The 8,593-nt window shown below is 43.3% G+C and overlaps 1 pseudogene; it reads right to left on the reverse strand.

Moving 5' to 3' along the window:
• Positions 1 to 6,118: 6,118 nt before the first annotated feature.
• Positions 6,119 to 7,856, reverse strand: LOC110569456 (elongation factor 1-alpha 1-like; annotated as a pseudogene).
• Between the last annotated feature and the right edge of the window lie 737 nt (positions 7,857 to 8,593).

Here is an 8,593-nt window from a genome sequence, read left to right on the forward strand (position 1 = left end):
GCTGATATGAAGTCAATAAATCTTACGTCACATGAGAAAGAAAAAGGAAATAAACTGAATATATTTTCTTAGTACAAGTGTAGACATGCACAAACATGTTTTTAACAGGAGGCAATACTCATGACAATTACAGTCCTTGTTTCTGCAACCAGTCGTGCAGTCATAGCTGGTATTGATGACCACCTTCTTCTCCTCTCCATTCTGTATTCCTTGCCTTCAGCAAGCAACTCAGCAGGTCATGGTTTTCTTCCTGGTGAAGTGACCCAAACCTTCACTCCTGAAGGGTCTGGGTGGTTTGTAGTCCTGCCTGGATTGGACTGTTGTAGTTTCCCACTGACCTTAATCACAGAGCATGGTAATAATAAGAGACACCCTAATGGATCTCCTGTATTCCATGCCATGCGTACTCTTCCTTACCTCCGTTGTGGAGTAGTGGACTGATTTCATCTTGATAGTCCGGGAAAATCACCGCAGCCAGCACTGTAACTCCCTTCTTAGCCTGTTTACTTAAAGGTAAAAGGAGCCTAAAGTATGCAGGTGGCAATCTTAACTTCCAGTTTAAAGGGATCGTTGTGTCTCCTGGTGGCAGTGTTCCTCACTTTGGAAATAAGACTTCTAGGCCAGCGGAACATAATGTTGCAGAAACAGGAAGCAAAAATTTTGCTAGTGGATCACTATGGGTGATGGTGAGTGGTGCTGCTTCAACTTCCACCTCTTCATTCCTGGACCCATGAATCCTGGCTGTGAGAGAAACAGTACCATATAGTGGATGCTGATTTAGAGCATACATGGCCTTCTGGAGAACTTTGCTAGAGCTCTGTACTTATTATCACCTAGTTGGTGGTGTAATTGTGACTTCAAAAGGCCATTCCACCGTTCTATCAATCCAGCTACTTCATCCGATGATGGGGAACATGGTAAGACCAGTGAATTCCATGAGCATGAGCCCACTGTTGCGCTTCTTTACCCATAAAGTGAATGCCTTGATCAGAGGCAATGCTGTGTGGAAATCATGATGGTGAATAAGGCATTCTGTGAGTCCACAGATGGTATTCTTGGCAGAAGCATTGCATGTAGGATAGGCAAACCCATACCTGGAATGTCTGTTCCAGTGAGGACAAACCTCTGCCCTTTCCATGATGGAAGAGGTCCAATATAATCAATCTGCCACCAGGTAGCTGGCTGATCACCCCAAGGAATGGTGCCACATCGAGGCTCAGTGTTGGTCTCTGCTGCTGGCAAATGTGGGTCCTCACCAGTGATCATAGCCAGGTCAGCCTTGGTGCGTGAAGGTTCATGTTGTTGAGCCCATGCATAACCTCCATCCCTGTCACCATGGCCACTTTGTTCATGGGCCCATTGGCGATGACAGGGGTGGCTGGGGAAAGAGGCTGAGTGGTGTCCACAGAACGGGTCATCCTATCCACTTGATTGTTAAAATCCTTGTCTGTTGAGGTCACCCGTTGGTGAGCACTCACCTGGGATAAAAATACCTTCACAGTTTTTGACCACTCAGAGAGGTCCATCCACATATCTCTTCCCCAGATTTCTTTGTCACCAATTTTTTAATCACATGTTTTCCAAGTCCCTGACCATCCAGCCAAACCATTGGCTACAGCCCATGAATCAGTATATAATGGCACATATGGCCATTTCTCCTTCCATGCAAAGTGCATAATCAGGTGCACTGCTCAAAGTTCTAAACACTGGGAACATTTCCCTTAACCATTTCCTTCAGGGATGTCCTGGAAAGGGGCTGTAGTGCTGCAGCTGTCCACTTTGGGGAGGTGCCTGCATATCGTGCAGAACCATCTGTGAAGCAGGCCCTAGTCTTCTCTTCCTCTGTCAACTGACAATAGAGAACTCCCCATGAGGCCATTGGCACAGGCTGGGGGAGAGAAGGCAGGGTGGCAGGAGTAGAGACCATGGGCATTTGAGCCACTTCCTCATGTAACTTACTTGTGCTTTCAGGACCTGCTTGAGGCCGATCATATATGTACCACTTCCATTTGATGATAGAATGCTGCTGTGTATGACCCACTTTATGGCTAGATGGGTCAGAAGGCAACCAGCTCATGATAGGTAGTTCAGGTCCCATGGTGACTTGATGACCCATAAACAAACATTCAGGTTCCACCAAAGCCCAGTAACAGGCCAAGAGCTGTCTCTTAAAAGGAGAGTAGTTACTTCAGAAGATGGCTGGGCCTTGCTCCAAAATCCTAGAGGCCTCTGCCGTGATTCACCTATGGGGGCCTGCCAAAGGCTGCAAATGGCATCCCTATCTGCCACTTACACCTTAAGTACCATTGGATCTGCTGGGTCATATGGCCCAAGTGGCAGAGCAGCTTGCATAGCATCCTGAACCTATTGCAGAGCCTTCTCCTGTTGTGGACATCACCAAAAACTGGCAGCCTTTTGGGTAACTCAATAAATGGCCCAGAGTAACACACTCAAATGAGGAATGTGTTGCTTCTAAAATCCAAATAGGCCCACTAGACGTTGTGCCTCTTTCTTGGTTGTAGGAGGGGTCAAATGCAGTAACGTATCCTTCACCTTAGAAGGAATATCTTGACAGGCCCCACACCACTAGACCCCTAGAAATTTCACTGAGGTAGAAGTTCCCTATATTTTGTTGGATTTATTTCCCATTCTCTGGCATGCAAATGTCTCACCAAAAGTCCAGTGTGTTTGCTACTTTTTGCTCACTGGATCTAATCAGCATAATATCATCACTGTAATAGACCAATGTGATGTTTTGTTAAAGCAAAAAGTGATCAAGTTCTCTCCAAATAAAATTATGACACAAATTTGAAAAATTGATATACCCCTGAAGTTGGACAGCAAAGGTATATTGCTGGCCTTGCCAGCTAAAGGCAAGTTGCTTCTACTGGGCCTTATGGACAAGAATGGAGAAATTTGCCAATAGCTGCATACCAGGTACCAGGAGATGTGTTAATTTGCTCAAGCAATGAAACCATATCTGGTACAGCAACTGCAATTGTAGCAACCACTTGGTAAACCTTGCAGTAATCCACTGTCATTCTCCAAGATCCATCTGTCTTCTGCATAGGCCAAATGGGAGAGTTGAATGGGGCTGTGGTGTGAATCACCACCCCTGCATCTTTCAAGTCCTTGATGGTGGCACTAATCTCCACAATCCCTCCAGGGATGTGATATTGCTTTAATTTACTAGTTTTCTAGAGACAGCTCTAATGGCTTCCATTTGGCCTTTCCCACCATAGTAACCCTCACCCTCCCAGTCAGGAAGCCAATGTGGGAGTTTTGCTAGCTACTAAGTATGTCTATGCCAGTTAGGCATTCTGGCACTGGGGAAATGACCACAGGATGAGACTGGGGACCCACTGAAAGTTGGACTTGAGCTAAAACTCCATTAATTACATGACCTCCATAAGCCTCTATTTAACTGGAGAACCACAATGATGTTTTGGGTCCCCTGAAATCAATGTCAGCTCAGAGCCACTGTCCAGTAGTACCCCAAATGTCTGATCATTTCCATTTCCCCAATGCACAGTTACCCTGGCAAAAGGCTGGAGGTCTCTTTGGGGAAGAATGGGAGAAAGATTCACTGCATAAATTGTCAGTACTGTAGTGGGATCCTACCTCAAGGGGACCCAGCCTCCCCTTCATTCAGGGGGTTCTGGGTCTGTAAACTGGCTCAAGTCTGGAAATGGAGTGGAGGGCCATGAATCTGTTTTTATAATTCAAATTAGTCTTTTGTCCACTTGGCCTAGAAGTTTTCTGTTTGTATAAATTAAATAGAAATGCAGTAGCCTTCCCATCAATTTCACTTCTAGGAACACCATTATTAGCAAATGCCAGAGCTCTACATGAGTCAGACTGTTCTGATTGCTGCTTTGCCTCTGCTGTCCATTTTGGTAGCTATGCCCATCTTGTCTTTGATGGTTGAGTGCCACCACTTGGCTCCTGCTACCTCAGGATCCAATTATTCCCATTGTATTTAAATTTTGTAGCTGAGTGACTGCCATACCCACCATTAGATCTTATATACAGAGAAGAGCAATTACACGGCTCTTCAAAGATGCAGGTGCTGCTCTCACAAATCTATTTTGCAAGGCATTGGTAACTGGGATGAGTAGATCTAAAATGATTAATCCACTCCACCATCCTAATCTCCCTCAGCCTTTGGATCCCTTCCTCTACATTAAACCAAGGGAAATCAGACATTTTGAGCTCACTCACAGTGGGCCACTTTTTAACCCGTATTTCAGCTAACCAAGAAAATAAACTATCAGAACTTTTTTTAACCACCTGAGCTGCAACATTAAAAGCAGAGTCCCGACTTAGTGGACTCAAATCAATAAATTCGCCCTGATCCAATTCTATTTTCCTGCCACTATTATCCCATACCCTTAATATCCTTTCCCATGCCTGTTCTTGAAATTGCTGTTTATATAAATTAGCAAACTCAAACAGTTCTTTTCAAATGTATTTCAGTTCCTCATGGGTCACACTCTCAACCTCACCTCCAGAGGCTCACTGGGACTTTAGTTTAGTTATAGGCCTAGAAGCAAACAGAGGTGTTGGGGGTGGCTCTGAGGAGAATCAGTGTTATCTTGCATGGTAACTGCCTCAGGGGAGGCCATTACTGTTGCCTCAGGCAGTGCAGGGTTTATCTCCTCAGACAAGTGTGGAAAGGCTGATGGCAGCATGGGTTGAGGAGGGGATGTCTCCACTACTGGGGATGGGGAAGCTGTTTCTTCTGGCAAAAAAGGTTCATCAGAGTTCACAAACTCAATGTCCTCAGCTTCATCAGGTCTTCCTACAAGTCCCCATTCCAAGTTGCCAGGTCCCATTCTTTTTCAATCAGTGCCTTCACTTTAACAGTAAATTAAATTAAAACGAAGCATGTGCGCACAGCCTGGCAAGTCTGTGCGCTCACCCTTCGTTGCAGGTCAGCTACTCATGTCATAAGAGCTTGTGTCTGTTTTTCCACAATTTCAGCTCTTTCTCTTCAGGACATAAGACTCTCATTCAGAGCAATCTTAGCAAATTTGAGGCTCAGCATCTGTTTCTGAAGCTAGGAGACAGAATTCTTGAGTTCATCATCTTCTTTCATCACTTTTTTCACTGAACTTAGTAGCAACCAAGAAGCTTCATTATGTTTCTTGGTTCTCCACATATGGTCAAAGGTATTATGTATAGAGTCACTAAACATTTTGCCTCTCATCAGCAGTGAATCAGGAATGTCAAATGCATTTATTTTGCATAACTCTCTAAACAGTCTCCACCATGGACTACCAGTCTTCTCCCTACTATTACAAGTAGAATCCTTAGCATTTTTGAGTCTAATCATATTAAGCAGCCAACTCTAGAAATCCCAAAACTAATGAAAGAACTCCATCCTTAATGTTCTCTTCCTCTAGAACCACTCCTGGTACCAAAACCTGTATTAGTCAGTGTCTTCTTAGAGGGACAGAACTAATAAGATGTATGAATATATAATTGTACCAGTGGTAGATATATACATATCTATCTATGTATATCTGTCTATATAAATATCCATTCATTAATTGATGGGTATTTAGGCTGGTTCTATGTTTTTGGAATCTATATAGATAGAGATATAGATGATATAGATATAGGAGAGTTTATTAGGTATTAACTTACACAATCACAAGGTCCCACAATAGGCTGTCTGAAAGCTGAGGAGCAAGGAGAGCCAGTTCAAGTCCCAAAACATAAGAACTTGTAGTTTCATGTTCAAAGGCAGGAAGCCTCCAGCACCGGGGAGAAAGATGTGGGCTGGGAGGCTGGGCACATCTCTCACTTCACGTTTTCTGCCTGCTTTATTTTTACTGGCAGCTGATTAAATGGTGCATACTCGATTAAGAGTGGGTCTGCCTTCCCCAGCCTATTGATTCAAATGTTAATCTCCTTTGGCAACACCCTCATAGACATACCCAAGATCAATATTGCATCATTCATTCTAATCAAGTTGACACTCAATATTAACCATCACATACAATGCTTGGTTTTCCCTTCCTGAGTTACTTCAGTTAGAATAATGGTCTCCACCTTCATCCAGGTTGCTGTAAATGCTATTCTTTTATTCCTTTTTTTTTTTTTTTTTTTCTCATTAAACTTTTTTAATGGGTCTCAAAATTCTGTGACAAATTTTTGGTCAAGTTGTTTCCATTAAAAAGTACTGATTTTAAAAACTAATAACTTAAAACTGCCACACAAAAAAAAGAAAACCAAAGTGGTCCACAAAACATTCTCCTTTCCTTCTGAAGGTTTTACGATGCATTGTTATCATTAACCAGTCTTTTACTACTAAACTTAAATGGCCAATTGAAACAAACAGTTCTGAGACCGTTCTTCCTCCACCACTGATTAAGACTGAGGTGGCAGGTATTAGGGATAATATTCATTTAGCCTTCTGAGCTTTCTGGGCAGACTTGGTGACCTTGCCCAGCTCCAGCAGCCTTCTTGTCCACTGCTTTGATGACACCCACGGCAACTGTCTGTCTCATATCACGAACAGCAAAGCGACCGAGAGGTGGATAGTCTGAGAAGCTCTCAACACACATGGGCTTGCCAGGAACCATATCAACAATGGCAGCATCACCAGACTTCAAGAATTTAGGGCCATCTTCCAGCTTTTTACCAGAACGGCGATCAATCTTTTCCTTCAGCTCAGCAAACTTGCATGCAATGTGAGCTGTGTGGCAATCCAGTACAGGAGCATAGCCAGCACTGATTTGGCCTGGATGATTCAGGATAATCACCTGAGCAGTGAAGCCAGCTGCTTCCATTGGTGGGTCATTCTTGCTGTCACCAGCAACGTTGCCGTGACGAACATCCTTGACAGACACATTCTTGACGTTGAAGCCCACATTGTCCCCAGGAAGAGCTTCACTCAAAGCTTCATGGTGCATTTCAACAGATTTCACTTCAGTTGTAACGTTGACTGGAGCAAAGGTGACCACCATACCCGGTTTGAGAACACCAGTCTCCACTCGGCCAACAGGAACAGTACCAATACCACCAATTTTATAGACATCCTGGAGAGGCAGGCGCAAGGGCTTATCAGTTGGATGAGTTGGTGGTAGGATGCAGTCCAAAGCCTCAAGCAGCGTGGTCCCACTGGCATTGCCATCCTTACGGGTGACTTTCCAACCCTTGAACCAAGGCATGTTAGCACTTGGCTCCAGCATGTTGTCACCATTCCAACCAGAAATTGGCACAAATGCTACTGTGTCAGGGTTGTAGCCAATTTTCTTAATGTAAGTGCTGACTTCCTTAACGATTTCCTCGTATCTCTTCTGGCTGTATGGTGGCTCAGTGGAATCCATTTTGTTAACACCAACAATTAGTTGTTTCACACCTAGTGTGTAAGCCAGGAGGGCATGCTCTCGGGTCTGCCCATTCTTGGAGATACCAGCTTCAAATTCACCAACACCAGCAGCGACAATCAGGACAGCACAGTCAGCCTGAGATGTCCCTGTAATCATGTTTTTGATGAAGTCTCTGTGTCCTGGGGCATCAATGATAGTCACGTAGTACTTGCTGGTCTCGAATTTCCACAAGGAGATATCAATGGTGATACCACGTTCACGCTCAGCTTTCAGTTTATCCAAGACCCAGGCATACTTGAAGGAGCCCTTTCCCATCTCGGCAGCCTCCTTTTCAAATTTTTCAATGGTTCTTTTGTCGATGCCACCGCATTTGTAGATTAGATGGCCAGTAGTGGTGGACTTGCCCGAATCTACGTGTCCAATGACGACAATGTTGATATGAGTCTTTTCCTTTCCCATTTTGGCTTTTAGCGGTAGTTTTCACGACACCTATATCCTGGCGGCAAACCCGTTGCGAAAAAGCTCTTTTATTCCTTTTTATGGCTGAGTAGTATTCCACAGTGTGTTTATATATATACCAATGTGTTACATATATCACATCTTCTTTATCCATTCATTAATTGATGGGCATTTAGGCTGGTTCTGTGTTTTTGGAATTGTGAATTGTGCTGCTATAAGCATGCGTGTCCAAGTGTCTTTTTCATGTAAGAATTTCTTTTCCTATGAGTAGTTATCCAATAATGGGATTGCTGGATCAAATTGTAGTTCTATGTTTAGAATTTTAAGGAATCTCCACACTGTTTTCCACAGTCGTTCTACTAGTTTACATTCCCATCAGCATTGTAAAAGTGTTCCCTTTTCACCACATCCATGCCAACATTGGTTATTTTTGATTTTCTAAATTATGGCCATTCTTGCAGGAGTATGTTGATATGAACAGACCAATAACAAGTGGCAAGATTGGAAGAGTAATAAAAATGTCAACCAAGAAACACCCAGGACCAGATGTATTCATGGCTACATTCTGTCATACATTCAAAGAATTGATACCAATCCTACTGAAACTATTCCAAAATATAGAGAAATAGAGAATCTTCTGTAAATAATTCTATGAAGCTAGTATCACCCTAATACCAAAACCAAGAAAAGACATAACAGAAAAAGAAAACTACAGACCAATATCTCTGGTGAACATAGATGCAAAAATCCTCAACAAACTACTAGCTAACAAAATTCAACAGCATATCAATAAC

The sequence above is a fragment of the Aotus nancymaae genome, unplaced genomic scaffold, assembly GCF_030222135.1.
Source record: "Aotus nancymaae isolate 86718 unplaced genomic scaffold, 86718_ANA_hifiasm-v0.15.2.pri h1tg000004l, whole genome shotgun sequence".
NCBI lineage: Eukaryota > Metazoa > Chordata > Mammalia > Primates > Aotidae > Aotus > Aotus nancymaae.